We start from the raw sequence: 15,378 nt of genomic DNA on the forward strand, positions 1-15,378 counted from the left end.
GACCCGATTACTTCTCTGAAGCAAGCAAATCTCTCCCCCACCCCCCCCCCAAAAAATTATCAGTCATGTATCTCGAGCATCTTGAAGCGATGAATTTCAGTACAATGACGATGTGCAACGCTCTTCCTGATTTTGGTTATTGTTAATTTGTAGAAACGAATCGGATTGGTTCTCCGACTAATAGTTGCCCTTGATAGCTGAAATTTGTTCGTAAAACAAATATTCCGCCGTAAATTAAATAAATGCGCGCGAAAGCACAACAATCCCTATTTAAACGATCATAAGACACAACAATCACTGATGGGCTCCAACTAAACGATCAGATGGGAAAAAGAAAACACTGAAGACGAGCATCGGTTATATATTATTAACTATTAAATAACTTGTAATTTCACTGTGATCTTGTCTTGTCGCTGTTGTGTCTTCCCAAATAAATACACATTTTGAAACCGGTGGTTGGCGCTCTCTTCGGGGGCAACGTATGCGCTTCGGGGGCAGCGACGCGAGTGCCGAAGGCGCGAGCCCTCGAGCAGAAGAAACGAGCCATTTTTCCATTTCAGGCAAGTCATCGAAAAACATCAGGTCGTCATAAGGTCATAACATCAGGTCCTCCTATAGGTCGTCCTAATCCAGTTTTGGTTAACTTGACCATAACTGCCTCATAAGTATTTTGGCTCTTACCGTCTACAGACCGGTAAGTCCAAGAGGATCGTGTATGCTGTTGATTTAAGACAAACTCATACGTTAAGTCGAGGTGTCTGAAACGCAGTACATGGGGCGAATGTCTGCAGGAGTCATGTCATGTATTTTTATGCAGGAGTCGTGTATTTTTCTCTTGGGGTAAACTCAGTTTGACTTTAAACTGAAAATTGTCTTGGCAGAAGGTTTCACTGCTATCTTTCTTTTATCTCTGCTTGATCGATCACCAGAGTAGGTACTAGGTCAACTCCTTTAACTTATGTTAAACCCTCCTTTGTCCAACGACTTCTCTATATTGCCTGTAAGCTGAATTGCCTTTTTTCGTTTTCGATGATATCATCCATGTATGTGTTATTTTGTATCACTTAGGCGGCTTCTGGAAATCGATCCTTTCCCATTTCAGCGGTCTTCCCTCAATGCTATGCCATGGTTATTATCGCGCCTGATGGCTTGTCGCCAAACGACACTCTCTGTATTACGTATCTGGTTCTCTTGTAATCTCCATGTCGCGCCATAGGAAGCAATGCATGTGCTGATCTTATACTTTTGTTGCAACTGTGTGATACGTCTTTTAAATGTCGCCGATAAAGGGTACTTCATATTCCCTGAACCTTATGAGGACTGCTAGTATTAGTTGTTTGCAATCAGAATCTGTAATTTACTTTTAACAATTATTAATTATGATAAACCTGTAACACATATAAGACTGTAAACTGTATTAGTACTGGTATTGATGTAATAGTAAATATGTAATAGTAGTATAGGTATTACTCGATATTTGTAACAACATTGAAAATAAAACCGTCAAAAAAAAATAGTATGTTGTTGAGTAGGTCTGGCCCTTTCTTCCAGTACTCATTCAGCACATGGCCCAAATAATTTGCATCTCTCGGCCCATTTACTATTATTATACAAAAACTACGGTTTGTTATGTTTTGTCGTTAATTCTAAATCAAACATACATAATTTTTTAAACTCTAACATATTTAAATCTAGATCGCGCATAATTCGTGTTTTACAGATTTCTTGCTTTTCTGTTTATCGTTCATGATAACATCTATTTTCATAAAAAAATTACTACACCAAACTTCAATCCAAGAGCAACAACTGCTGTAATTTTCAAATCAATCCGGTGAAAAAAAAGACTTCTGGAAAGCTGTATGAAAATGTTCGGTATGGTTCCAAAAAAACTGTATCCATTCGTTCAGTTTGCGGTCCGTTTGTCGGTACGTAGTGAATAAGTTGTTTGTAAGGTGCCGGTATTATTACTTGTTATTCAGTAATAATATGATAAAATTCCATTCAGACGTAGGGGAACCCAGTGCAAATTTTTGCTGATATCTTTGCGTTAAATTTCCAAAGTCAGCATATTTTGACTTATCATCATGATGCCCTAAGGGACGGACCATTACTTTTTGGAGGGGAAAGAGGGGAACCAAAAATCCTGACAAAAATTGTTTGCAAAAGCAAAAAAGCCCCCCCAAAATTATTTGCAGACATCAAAAACGTTGTCTGCAGGAAGATGCAGCCGCAAAAAATAGTTTGCACAGACAATGACGCTAAAAATACAGTTTATGTTGAAAACATTTTGATTCCCCCCTCTCCAAAAAAATATTGATCCGTCCCTAAAAAAATCCTTTGAGCGGAAGTGAGGCAATATATATAAAGGTCCTCTTAGTCCAGCTCTATAATTCTTCTGGATCTTTCTTTACTTGATGCTCTTTGAAAAGAAGAGTGCAAAGTCGATTGCCGATCGTGCAAACAGTGACAACCGTTTAAAAGTTCTTGCTAGTTCTGTAAACGTTATTAAAATGGCTCGAAAACCTGCCCGTATCTCCCACAAAGAAATTTAACGAGCAGTTCTGTGTCAAACTTCTTCAACATAAAGGCAAGGCACGATAATTTTTTTTGCATTGATTATTGTTGTTCTCCAGTGCTTAGAACTGCTGGTACTATATAAGCTACTCCGCATCTGAGCGGGGGGCGAACTGAACCAATTCGGAAGAGCAGTTATGAAAACGAAAGAAACACGTGTAGCAGTTATTCTGAAAATTCGATCTTTTATAATAGCGTGCGGTGGGGGTGTGGGTGTGGGAGGAGGGAAGATGTGCGCGCCATTAGAGGTTTCCACGGGGTACAATGTTCTTGTGAGGAGATTGAACCCTTGGGTGGTCAGCGTGCAACTGTCCCATTCCTCCGTTTTCAGCTTTGTCTTAATTTTTACGTGTTGCTCTCCTTGATGCTACTTTTTTTACGTTTTTCAACTGACTAGTTACCACTGGTACGACGCACTGCTGCCATCACGTTTGTACTTTTTCTGTGGAAATCAATGACCTTCATCCCTAGATTCCCATCGTGCCCCTTTGACGTTCTTTTCTTTTTCACATTCTCAGTTTAATTAATGCTAAGTGGAAGCAAAAGGAACATTCTTTAATGATTCAGCCTTTATTTATTTCGTTCTGACATTATTTTTTGTTTCGGTAAGGTTACAATTAAGTCCTTCCTTATGGATACCCGCGATTAACTCCATTGCTTTAGCGTTTATTTTATTTTATCAATCAATGAATGAGTGAATCATTTGAATCAGTTAAGGCCGTCGTTTCATTTGTGGAGACAGACCTCATCACCACCATCAGCGCCTGGGAAAAGAGAAAGAGAATGAAATAACCATGAAGCATACCACTCAGATGTAACTTATGTTTCCAAGGAGAAGAAATAAAAACATGTAAAGTATTGTTAGAAGCGGTTTTAATTGTGCAATCATCCATAGAATGTCATAGAATTGTTTGCAAAACGTGTTTTTCACATCAAATATTTTTGTATGATAACATAAACACGATTATCATGCTATTTAAAATGGCATTCAGTTCGAATAGTTGGCAGCCACAAAAGAATGCAATTTTAAACCTCCACACCCTTTGTTGTATAAGGTGATTGAAACACATTGCGAAAACGATATGATCAGTATTATTATATTATCAAAGAGGGGGGCCAGAAGGGGTGATATGAGAACTGGGAATCACAACCAAATAAACAGTAGAACAGGGACTGGGATTTGGAAAATCGGCAACGTACTAGGCTGGGAAATGAGATTTGGGCAAAATTTGGGCTGGCAAATGGGCTTTATAACCTCCCTTTCAGGGTCCTCAGGGATGGCTGGATAACTTATTTATGCATCTGTTCAATTGCATGTGTGGGATTAGGCGGTGTGATTCACTGATAGCTGATCAGCTCCTGTTGATTGTACATATTAATGCAGTGGATTCTTGCGTCCATAAGTTCTTATTGCAGCGAGAAAAGGATAGAAAGTCAGGATTGTGCCACTTTTGCATTATTGCAAGTTTGGAAACATAGGCGGCGGAGCAGAGAAGGCAGAGACGACCCAAACGAACGTTTTTGGGGGGCTCAGTACCCTCCCGCCTCTAACCACCTCACGCAGGTACATATTTCTGTGCTAAAAATATCATAAGCACAGCGAGACATTGCTTTGGCAAGATACATATATTCAGTCTGGTGATCTCTTCACAAATGTTTTCACCAGGATCGCGTAGTAGGACTTTCAACAAAAGTCCTCTTTCCAGCTTTTAAGATTGTATGTGACATTACCTGTGCCATCGGCGACTTCAGAGCGTGCATTTTCTGCCCTTCGACGACTAAAGAACAACCTAAGAAGCACTATGAAGCAGGATCGTCCGAATGCCTCCTTATGCATTGTCACAAATCGATCACGGACACACTCAACACTGTTAAGATTGCTTTTGCCAACGAACTACGCTAACTAAAGACATTTTGGGAAATTTGCTTGGCTTGGTGTACGATGAGCCCCCCTCCCCCACGTTTCAAAATGCTCCGCAGCCTCTGGGAAAGGCAAAACATCGGCAATTATATTATTGGCGGATTAAAAGAAAAGAGACCGGCAAGGGACAAAAGTGTTAACTATTTAGCGAATGAGTGTCAGTGATGATGCAAGATGTTTAGTGACGAAGTTGTTATCATTACAGCATCGACATTAATTAGCTTGATATTTGCTCATTTCTTACCCATTATAACTATTACAGCAGCATGTTTCTTGAGATGAACAGCCTGAGCGATAGCACGGACGACCGTCGAACCCGCAATAAACAGACCCCTGGCGTCGGACACAATAATCACAAGACCCTGTAAAAAAGAAGAGCAGTTTGTCACTTGTTACCCTATTTTTATGGAGGGAGGGTGCTCCGGCTAACCGGGTTACCCACCTATGCGAGTAACCTTGAGCAAGCCAATTTTTCATACAATTCCTTTCAAAACTCGTTGAAGCGTTTACATGCTAGACAAGGTAGACCGCCTAACCAAGGCACCCTATCTGCTTGCCTGTGGCACCCTTCTAGGCTGGCTACCTTTTTGCCATGTTAACAGTTATGTCAGGGCTATCCCCGGGAGATGTCATGCATCCCAGGGATGAAAACCGGGAAAAGACTAAACCTGTGTTCTGTATGTATACATTTTAAGCCCAAACTGCGCCATTTAACCAAAATTAGTTTTTTTCTATCGACCGGAAATTATTTATTTGAACAAAAGGTAATTAATTCGATGTTTTCGTAAAAGGATTATGCTAATCCACCCAACAAAAAAAATAATTTTAGTTTGGCGGCTAAAGACTGTTGAAACCTCTAGAAAAACTACGCAGAAAATTTCTAAGAGCTGGACATAAAAACATAATAGCTCCAGGAAGGCTGGACTGTAAACAGGCCCTTAACATAGAAGAATCACACTGAAACCTGTCAGTAATGTATGTGCATCATTTGGCGCGCTTAGCCAGTTGATTACGCAAGCCTCGTTTTGGTGTGTGGGTTCAGAAAACCGCCATCTTGAAGTTGTAGTTTTATTCTCTTAATGGAATTAAACTGAAGAGATACTTTACAAAACCCATTTTCCTTTCATATTCGCAAGTAGGTTAAAAGAATAAAATAGAATAGTTAAAAGAATAAAATTTAACAACGAAAGGTTGAAAAAAAGGACCACTCACAGGCACGAACATGCAGGGGGTTGTGCTGTTGGTTTCCTAGGCTTGCACCCTGCACGGTAATGGTTCCCAGAATGATCAGCAGCAGACAAAAATAAAACATTGTTTCGCTGTAACAGAAAAACAATCAGTATGATTATAAAATCACTGAATTATGTTACGGGGGAAAAAAATGCAAAAAAGTTTTGTTTATGGTTACATTTAAAGATAATCGGTTAAGTTCAGAAAAGCTTTTGCTGGCTTTTGAGTTTCAAGGAAAAAGGTACTTAGTAAATGAGAAGGACAGTTAATGACAACTAAAGTGAAACGAAACGTTTATCTGAATTGTCTCACATGACATGGCGCTAATTGTTTACCATTACAAGTCACGAAAGAAAAGGCGATCAATGTTGTTTTTCTAACGAAACCGGGTTTAGCGAGAAATACATTATTTGAAAAGATACCTACTATTTGGAAACTGAGAAACTGTTTTGCTGTAACAGAAAAACAATCAGTATGATTATAAAGTCACTAAATTATGTTATGGGGAAAAAAATGCAAAAACAGCATCCGAGTATTTTGCACCTTAGACGGTAAACAAAAAGAAACTGAATTGAAATTTTATTGAAATGTGTCCTGCAATTAAATAGAACATGGCTCTTATACCTCTTCCTGATGATTGATTCAATCCTTACACGGGGTCCTGTTCTTATCCATCTTTGGTATGTTACCCAATAATGTTCAACTTGAATGGTCCGTATGGAATAAAAGAATTATAACATATAGCCCCATTTTTTTCGGCAGATCAAAGTTTACTGAAAAATGTGACATTTTTTCACGCCCGTTGCTCTATCCAGGCGAACGTTACGTACACTTGATATTTTTTTAAAAAGGTGGCCATCACTTGTTTGGTTAGAGCACGCGCTCGCCTTACTTGAGAGGTAACGCGTTCGGAATACATAAATAAGCATCATTTGAGGCTTTTGCAAAGAAGAAAAACATACAATGTTAACCGTCTAGAAATACGTTACAGCTGATGGAAACATCTCACCACGTATGTAAGAATTCTTGAACCGAACGAGAGTTTTTTTTTTATTGCAGTGTCGAAGGTTGGGCCGCTTTGAGCCTGTAGCGAGTCTTAGAGATTGAACAGCACTTTTCTCACTTAACGTTCTCAATTATTAGAAATTTTTGGAAAGTAATCCTGGCAAGTGTTACGCAGGATAACAGACAATTTAACCACGGCACATGAAGCTAATTATATCTCACCGAATTTACATGTTCTAACTTGGAAAGCAATCATATATAATCAAAAATGATTTGAATGATTTTCAGCATATTGTATGTTTGAACGCAATAAACTCTACCTCGCTTTTTATTTTGCGATGATTACGATTTAAGCTTTCAATTTCCGCATTGTCTCAGTCAAGTTTTTGGGAGTTTTTTAAACATAACATATGCAATGCAGCTGAAAGGAGTGACTGAAGTCTAAACCTCACTCCCTTTTGTACTCGTTCCAAGGTATCACTGATTAGATAAACATATCTTAAATATAAAGCGATCATTATTCTTGTTTTGTATTATTTTACAGCCTAGCTCTTAACGTGATTGAAGAGAAAAAATAGGACTTTTTCAAACTACGAAAACAGGTCGATTGGCGTTTTAGCTTTACTATTGCGAAGCAGCATTTAACAAAACTTCCAAATAATCCGGCTCCATCGCTCAATTGACACATTTGAAATAAGACTATTGGTCTCTTTAACTCTGATCATTCCTACCGTTCCCTTGGGACTCGTAAAGGATCACAGCGCGATGGGAAAGTACTGACTAAAAATGGCCAGAGTTGCTCTTAGTTAAACCCATTTGAATTCGTATATAATTTATGCTTTTGTGTGAGCTAGCCCTCTGTTCTAAAAGCATTCCTACGCGTTAATAGCGTTACATTGACTACAAAAACATATCTGTCTGCTTTCCTTTCTTTATTTCTTATCCCCCAGCCCGGGACTGAATGTTATTCCATTTTTAAGTCCCCATTTTAATTATTTTTCATATGTGAGAGCTATTTTAAAATTAAGGCACGAAAACCTTGTATGAAACCAACCATATCACAGAAATAATTCACGTTAAACTTAATTTTATCTTTTTGACTATCAAGTTTTGTTTAATAGAAAGTTGTTTTAAATAATTGGAAGACACCTCTGCGTTGTTTTTAAAAGGTTTTCTACATTTACATATAGTTTATTTCAGCGTGGAAACTATTTTAATATTTACGGACGTGTTCTTGTTTTAATCAAAATTAAAAAGTAGCCTTTGCAATAATGTTTTGGAACTTGATGAACATGAATACGACGCTTGAATGTTTTCCCTTTTATGTTTATTGTCATGGTGTAAATTCAGCAATTACTCATATCCACTGAAACAAACTTCATATCCAGGGAGAAAGAGAGAGGCTCCAGTATGCTAAACTTTTTATTGATTCTTGTGAGGACCCGAAAGACTCCCGAGCCCATGCTTTGAACGCAAAACTTTGCTCTACTTTTTTATTGATACTTGTGAAGACCCAAACCAACGCTTTGAATACGAAATTTTAACTTTTTATTGATACTTGTAAAGACGCGAACCAACGCTTTGAACATGAAACCTCGCTTAACTTTTTATTGATTCTAGTGAAGACAGGTACCAACGCTTTGAACACGAAACTATGGCTTTGTTTCACATTTTATTGACACTTTATTGACACTTGCGAAGACGCGAACCAACAGCGCATGCTTAGTTGCATTCACCTTCCTAAGGCTTTTTTTAATATTTAATAAATATAGAATTTTCGCCGAGTTCAAAAAGCTGCAAATTCTCACTTATCATATAATCTTCAACAAGAGTAAAAGCAGCCATGGAGAGTGTGAATACATTGCAGTTATTCTTGTATTTTGAAACTCAAATTTAAGGCTAAAAAAAGGCGAAAATAACGCTGAAAATTTTCATTTAAAAAAAAATTGACAAGCACTACGAAGTAATGATGACGAAGCAAGAAAATCATTAGTTAAGTTCAGAAAGCTTTTGTCGACATCTTAACTTCAAGCATTCATAACGTGATTGTTTAAAAGCACTTTGTAAATTAAAAGGACAGTTAATGCCAACTTAACTAACTTTTGAGGAAAATACTTTCTCTAAAGCAGACGAAACGTTTATCTGAATTGTCTCACATGACATGGCACTAATTGTTTACCATTACAGATCACGAAACGAAAGACGATCATGCAATGTTGTTTTTCTAACAAAACCGTGTTTAGCGAGTAATAAAGGTCTGTAACTGATCCAGTGCTTTGTTTCCTTTTAGGTTCCAAGTAGGGATGACGAAGGAGGTTTGTTTATTTTTACGTTTAAAGATAATTGGTTACATTCAGGGAAAGCTGTTGTTGACATTTGAGTTTCAAGGAAACGTAACGTGACTGTTTAAAAGCACATAGTAAATGAGAAGGACAGTTATTGAAAACTAAAGTGACTTTTGAAGAAAATGCTTTCTCACAAACAGACGAAACGTGCCTTCATATGGCGCCAATTGTTTTCTTATTACCAGGCACGAAATTAAAGGCGATCATGCAATGTTGTTTTTCTAACGAAATCGGGTTAAACGAGCAATAATTTATTTGTTTGAAATGAAAACTACTATTGGAAAAGTGGGAAATTGGTTCACGATTCAGCGAATCACAATTTTTGGAGGGTGGCGATATTAGTTTTGAGTCGAATAATCACTTTGGTAAATTTCTAATAAGGTGATTTATATCACATGGCAACATATTACACGTAAAGTAAATTGTACTATTTCCATTAGAGTAAAAGGCCTCTAATTGATCCAGTGCTTTGTTTGCTTTTGGGTTCCAAGTAGTGATGGCGAAGGAGGTTTGTTTATGGTTACATTTAAAGATAATTGGTTAAGTTCAGAAAAGCTTTTGTTGACTTTTGAGTTTCAAGGAAAAAGCACTTAGTAAATGAGAAGGACAGTTTATGACAACTAAAGTGACTTTCCAAGAAAATACTTTCTCTGAGTTGTCATGGCGCTAATTGTTTACCATTACAGGTCACGAAACAAAAGGCGATCAAAGTTGTTTTTCTAACGAAACCGGGTTTAGCGAGAAATAAATTATTTGAAAAGAAACCTACTATTTGGAAACTGGAAAACTGTTTCACGATTGCATATCACAATTTTTTAAGGTTGGCGATATTGGTTTTGAGTCGAATAATCATTTTGGTAAATTTCTGAAAGGTGATTTATATCACATAGCAACATATTACCCGTCAAGAAAATTGTAATATTTCCATTGTAATATTTCCAAGTAGAGATGACTGAAGCAGGTATGTTTATGGCTGCCTTAAAATATAATTTAATACATAGATTTAGGCAAGCCTAAAAGCGGAGCTCCCCGGTTATCTACCCTTTAAACTCTTTAAGACTGATTTTTTTACTCATGTTATTTTCTTTATAGCGAAGCTCCAGCGCGCGAAGCACGTAGCACCATGGGTAAGATTAGAAATACAAAACTTTCACAAAACGTTTTCACTCATAACATTCATATGATAATTAATTAAAATAAGAAAAACTAAGCAAAGTTCTCAGTGAAAAATAGCAGAGGTCATGCAGAAATATATATTTTTCTGAGGCTCTCAGCTAGGAATGTCCCCTATTGTGTCTGACTCGACCACATTCTTTCAAATTTGTAAATGCACATGCAAATTTTGATCTTGTAGTGTAACTGGAAATTTGCTTTTTCCAACGTTTTAAAGTGCTGTGTTCTTCCTCCTTCGGTGATTTAACTACAGGATAAACAAATTTACCGCGGATAAGAAATATCAGTAATAAGGAATGCTCAGAAGATGCTATCTGCTTTGAATGCAAGTTTTGTTTAAGACAAAACCGCCCCCCTCCAAAAGAATAATTGTCCGTCCAAGTTCAGCGCTATAATTCGTCAGGATCTTTCTTTACTTGATGCTCTTTGACAAACAGAGTGCTAAGTCCATTGCCGTTCGTGCAAACAGTGCAAACCTTTTAAGAGTTCTTGCTAGTTTTGTTAACTTTAAATATGGCTTGAAAACCTGCTCCTATCTACCACGAAAAAAATTAAAGAGCAGTTCTGTATCAAACTTCTTCAACATAAAGGCAAGGCACGACAATCTTTTTTTGCATTGATTATTGCTGTTCTCCAGTGCATTGAATTGCTGGGATTATATAAGCTGAGGCGAACCTAGCTAACGCAGATCAGTTATGAAAACGGAAGAAGCACGTTTCGCAGTTACTCTGAAAATTCGAACCTTTGTAATGGAGGAGTGGGGTGAGGGGCAGGGAAGATGTACACTCCAGTAGAGGTTTCCATGGGGTGCCATGTTATTTAATGTGAGGAGAACCCTGGGGTTTTGGACCCGCAACTGTCCTATTTCTCTGTTTTCAGCTTTTCATTAATTTTGGCTGTGTTGCCTGGTTTATTAAGTTTTTCAGCTGACTAGTTACCACTGGTACGAGGCGCTGCTGCCATCACGTTTGTACTTTTCCTGTGGAAATCAATGACCTTCATCCCTATATTTCCAACGTGTCCCTTTGACTTTCGTTTCTTTTCTACATTCTCGGCTTAATTTCTAGTATTAATACAAACAGTTGGAAGCAAAATGAACGTTCTTGAATGATTCAGCCTTTATTTATTCCGTTCTGATATTATTTTTTGTTTCGGTTAGAGTACAATTAAGTCTTGCCTTATGGATACCCGCGATTTACTCCATTAATTAAGAGTTTATTTTATCAATGAATGAATGAATCATTTGAATCATTTTTTTGCCAAGTTAAGGCCGTCATTTCATTTGTGGAGACAGACATCGTCACCACCATCAGCGTCTGGGAAAAGAGAACGAGAATGAAATAACCATTAGGCCGTGTGAGGCATACCACTCAGATGTGACCTTTGTTTCTAATGGGAAAAGACGAAAACAAGTAAAGTATTGTTAGAAACGGTTTAATTGTGCAACCATCCATAAAATTTCATAGTCTTGTTTACAAAACGTGTTTTCCACAACAAATATCTTTGTGCGATATAACATAAACACGATGCTATTTAAAACAGGATTCAGTTTGAATAGTTGGCAGCCACAAAAAGCTACAATTTAATTTTAAAGTTTTAAACCTCCCCATCCCTGTATGTGTAAGGTGACGGAAATACATTGCGAAAACGATTAGTTCAGTATTATTATATTATCAAAGAGGAGGGGCCTGAAGGGGTGATATGAGAACTGGGAATGACAACCAAATAAACAGTAGAACAGGGACTGGGATTCGAAAATCGGCAAAGTACTAGGCTCGAAAATGAGATTTGGGCAAAATTTGGGCTGGCAAATGGGATTTATAATCTTTCTTTCAGGGCCCTCAGGGATGGCTGCATAACCTATTTATACATCTGGGCAACTGCATGTCTGGGAATAGGCGGTGTGAATCAAATCGCGTGGTCTCCATGAGGCGAAAGTCTGTTATTAAACACTTCGATCATCTGTGCTGCTCACGTGCTGGAAATTACAGGGCTTTTTGGCGGTCACTACGTCCTCTTTTACACACAAAGAAACGTGCGCAAAGCGATTTGATCATTCTAAAGGAAAACAACAGAACGATTATCGATCAAGCTCAAGTAGCAGAGATTTTCAACGACTATTTTACAAATATCACCGATAAGTTAATAATCGATTCATACACTCCATTCCAACATCAGTCACATGCCTCTCGCTTACCTAAGAACAGTACAGCCAGTAAGAACTTTGCTTTTCGTTTTACAAATCACCACGAAGTAAAGCAAATACTCAACAACATCAAGACAAACAAAGCCCAGGGATACGATTTGATTCCGCCACGAGCAGTCAAGGCAGCGGCACCATCAGTGTCTGAACCGCTAAGCGATCTTATAAATACTATTATTGCAAAGGCAGAAGTCCCCGAAGGGTGGAAGAATGGTCAGATTACACCTTTACACAAAAAGGACAGCGTGTTGGACAAAGCAAACTTTAGACCTGTCACCGTGCTGCCCGCATTCGACAAAGTGTTTGAACGCATTATCCATACACAGATGAGTACGTATTTTGATACCATTTTCCACGACTATACGTTCGCGTATCGGAAATTTCATGGCTGCTCTGCGGCGCTATTAACACTTACCGAAGAGTGGAAAGAAAAACTTGATCAAAGCCACTTTATTGGTGCTGCTACACTGGACCTTAGCAAGGCATTTGACTGTATCCCTCACGATCTTCTGTTGGAAAAGCTTAGATTTTACGGACTGGATGAAAGATCGTGGTCCCTTCTTCAGAGCTACCTCTCACATCGCTACCAACGAGTCAAACTGGGAAACAGTTTTTCATCGTGGAATGTCGTTCGTAGTGGTGTACCCCAGGGGTCAATATTAGGACCGCTTCTTTTTAATATTTTTATGAACGATATGGCCTATGCTATAAACGAGAGCAGCTTACTAAGCTTTGCAGACGACACCAATTTACATGCCTCAAACGAATGTCCCCGCGCAGTTGAAAACATGATTAACCAAGATCTGTTCAATGCCAGCTCTTGGTTCAAACAAAACGGTATGATCGCCAACCCGACAAAATATAACGCCATGGTGTTAGGAAATGCAAGTCAGTGCGACATCAAGATCGAATGTGAGGGTAAAGAAATTCCAGTATCCAAGGAGATAAAATTACTGGGCATAACTTTAGATGATAAACTAAAATTTGATTCACACATTGCGGACATTTGTCGCAAGGTGGGGAGCCAAATAAACGCTCTAAGCAGGTTAAAGAACATTCTACCTTGTAATACGAAGGAATCCTTGTATAGAGCTTTTATTTTACCTTATTTTTCTTATTGTAGTCAAGTTTGGTATCACTGTGGAAGAAGAAATATAGAAAAACTGGAAAGAACAAATGCGAGGGCCTTGAGATTTGTGTACAGCGACAAGACCTCGTCGTACGAAGCGCTCTTGCGGCGTATCGGATCAAAATCAACCTTAGAAAATCGTCGCACTCAAGATATGTTATTGACTGTGAACAATATTATTCAAGGCAGGGCACCATCCAGCTTCAAAAATCTTATAACTGAAAAGAGAACAGCGTACAATCTTCGCGGTAATTTTAATCTTTCCATACCTAAAGTGAACACTACCAGATATGGTCTTAAGTCGTGGCGTTATGCTGCAGCAAAGCACTGGAACATGCTACCTCGTGATATTCGTTCCATGGCAGGATCAAAGGACTTTTTGAAAAAGATTAGACAAACTGATTTCAATGTTTAATAATTATATTTTATCGCTTTTAGATAGGATTTTTATATTTATATATATATATATTTTTTAGGAATCTTAATTTAGCTAGATGGTGTTGTTGTTTGTTTGTTTTATTTTAAACTAGTTTGATGTAAATACTTTTATACCCTTTGTTTTGATGTAAATACTTTTGTAAATACTAAACTTTTAAATCGTGGAGCACCTGAAAACTAGCTAACAGCTAAGTGTGTACTTTTTCCACGTTAAATAAAGTATGTATGTATGTATGTATGTATGTATTGATTTGCTCTTGTTGGTTCTAAATATTAATGGTTTTATGCGTCCATAAATTCTTACTGCAGCAAGAAAAGGACAGAAAAAGTCGCGGTTCTCAAGATTTTGCCACTTTTGCATTATTGCAAGTATGGAAACATAGGCGACGAAGCAGGGAATGCAGATACGACCGAAATCACTTCCCACACGCACACATTTCTGTGCCAAAAATATCATTAGCACCGCAAAACATGGCTTTGGCAAAATACATATATTCAGTCCCGTGATCTCTTCACAAAACGTTTCATCAGGATCGCGTAGTAGAACTTTCAACAAAACTCCTCTTTCCAAAACGCTACTAGGAGAGGCCCACAAGCTGTTAAGATTGTATTTGACATGACCTATGGCATCGGCGAATTCAGAGCGTGCATTTTCTGCCCTTCGACGACTCAAGAAAAACCTAAGAAGCACTATGAAGCAGGATCGTCCGAATGCCTACTTATGCATTGTCACAAATCGATCACAGACACACTTGACACTGTTAAGATTGCAAAGGGGATTTCTTTCGCCAACAAACTACGCTAACTAAAGACATTTTGGGAAATTGGCTTGGCTTGGTGTACGATGAACCCCCCCCCCCCCCGGTACCTAGGAGTGCCAGTGATGGTGCAAGAAGTTTACTGACGAAGTTGTTATCATTACAGCATCAACATTAATTAGCTTGGTATTTGCTCTTACCCATAACTATAACAGCAGAATCTTTTACCCATTGGACTTGAGCCAGCGCACTGAAAACCAGTGTACCCACAACCTACCACATCGCGTGAGACACAAAAATCACAAGACCCTGTAAAAGAGAAGAGATTTGTCCTGTTTTCATAGAGACAGGGTGCTCCGGCTAGTCGGGTTACCCACCTGAGCGAGCTACCCTGAGTGAGCCAATTTTTCATAAAATTCCTTGCAAAACTCATCTGAGCGTTTACATGCAAGGCAATCTAGACAAGGTAACCTGCCTAACCGAAGTGCCTTGTCTCCTTGCTCGAGGCACCCTCTTAGGCAGCCTATTTAACAATTAGACGGCGAGCTCAAGGTTTCTATTGGCTGATAGTGTGCAATAGCTCAGCCAATCAGATTTTACAG

General features: G+C 38.3%; 1 long non-coding RNA gene across 2 annotated transcripts in view; it reads right to left on the bottom strand.

Annotated features, from left to right (window-relative positions):
• The window catches only part of LOC144637313 (uncharacterized), a 180,900-nt gene that overhangs the window by 154,856 nt on the left and 10,666 nt on the right, over nt 1-15,378 (bottom strand). The window contains exons 2-3 of one of the 2 annotated variants that reach the window (XR_013567698.1): nt 14,977-15,085; nt 3,257-3,338 (exon numbers count right to left, since the gene is read on the bottom strand). The exons of the other annotated variant lie outside the window; for it this stretch is intronic. This is a non-coding gene — a long non-coding RNA (uncharacterized LOC144637313). Of the gene's footprint in view, nt 1-3,256; nt 3,339-14,976; nt 15,086-15,378 lie in introns of those variants that run through there. 2 annotated transcript variants of the gene reach the window in all.

This window comes from Oculina patagonica, chromosome 13 (assembly GCF_052425735.1).
Source record: "Oculina patagonica isolate OP01 chromosome 13, crgOcupat, whole genome shotgun sequence".
Taxonomy (NCBI): domain Eukaryota; kingdom Metazoa; phylum Cnidaria; class Anthozoa; order Scleractinia; family Oculinidae; genus Oculina; species Oculina patagonica.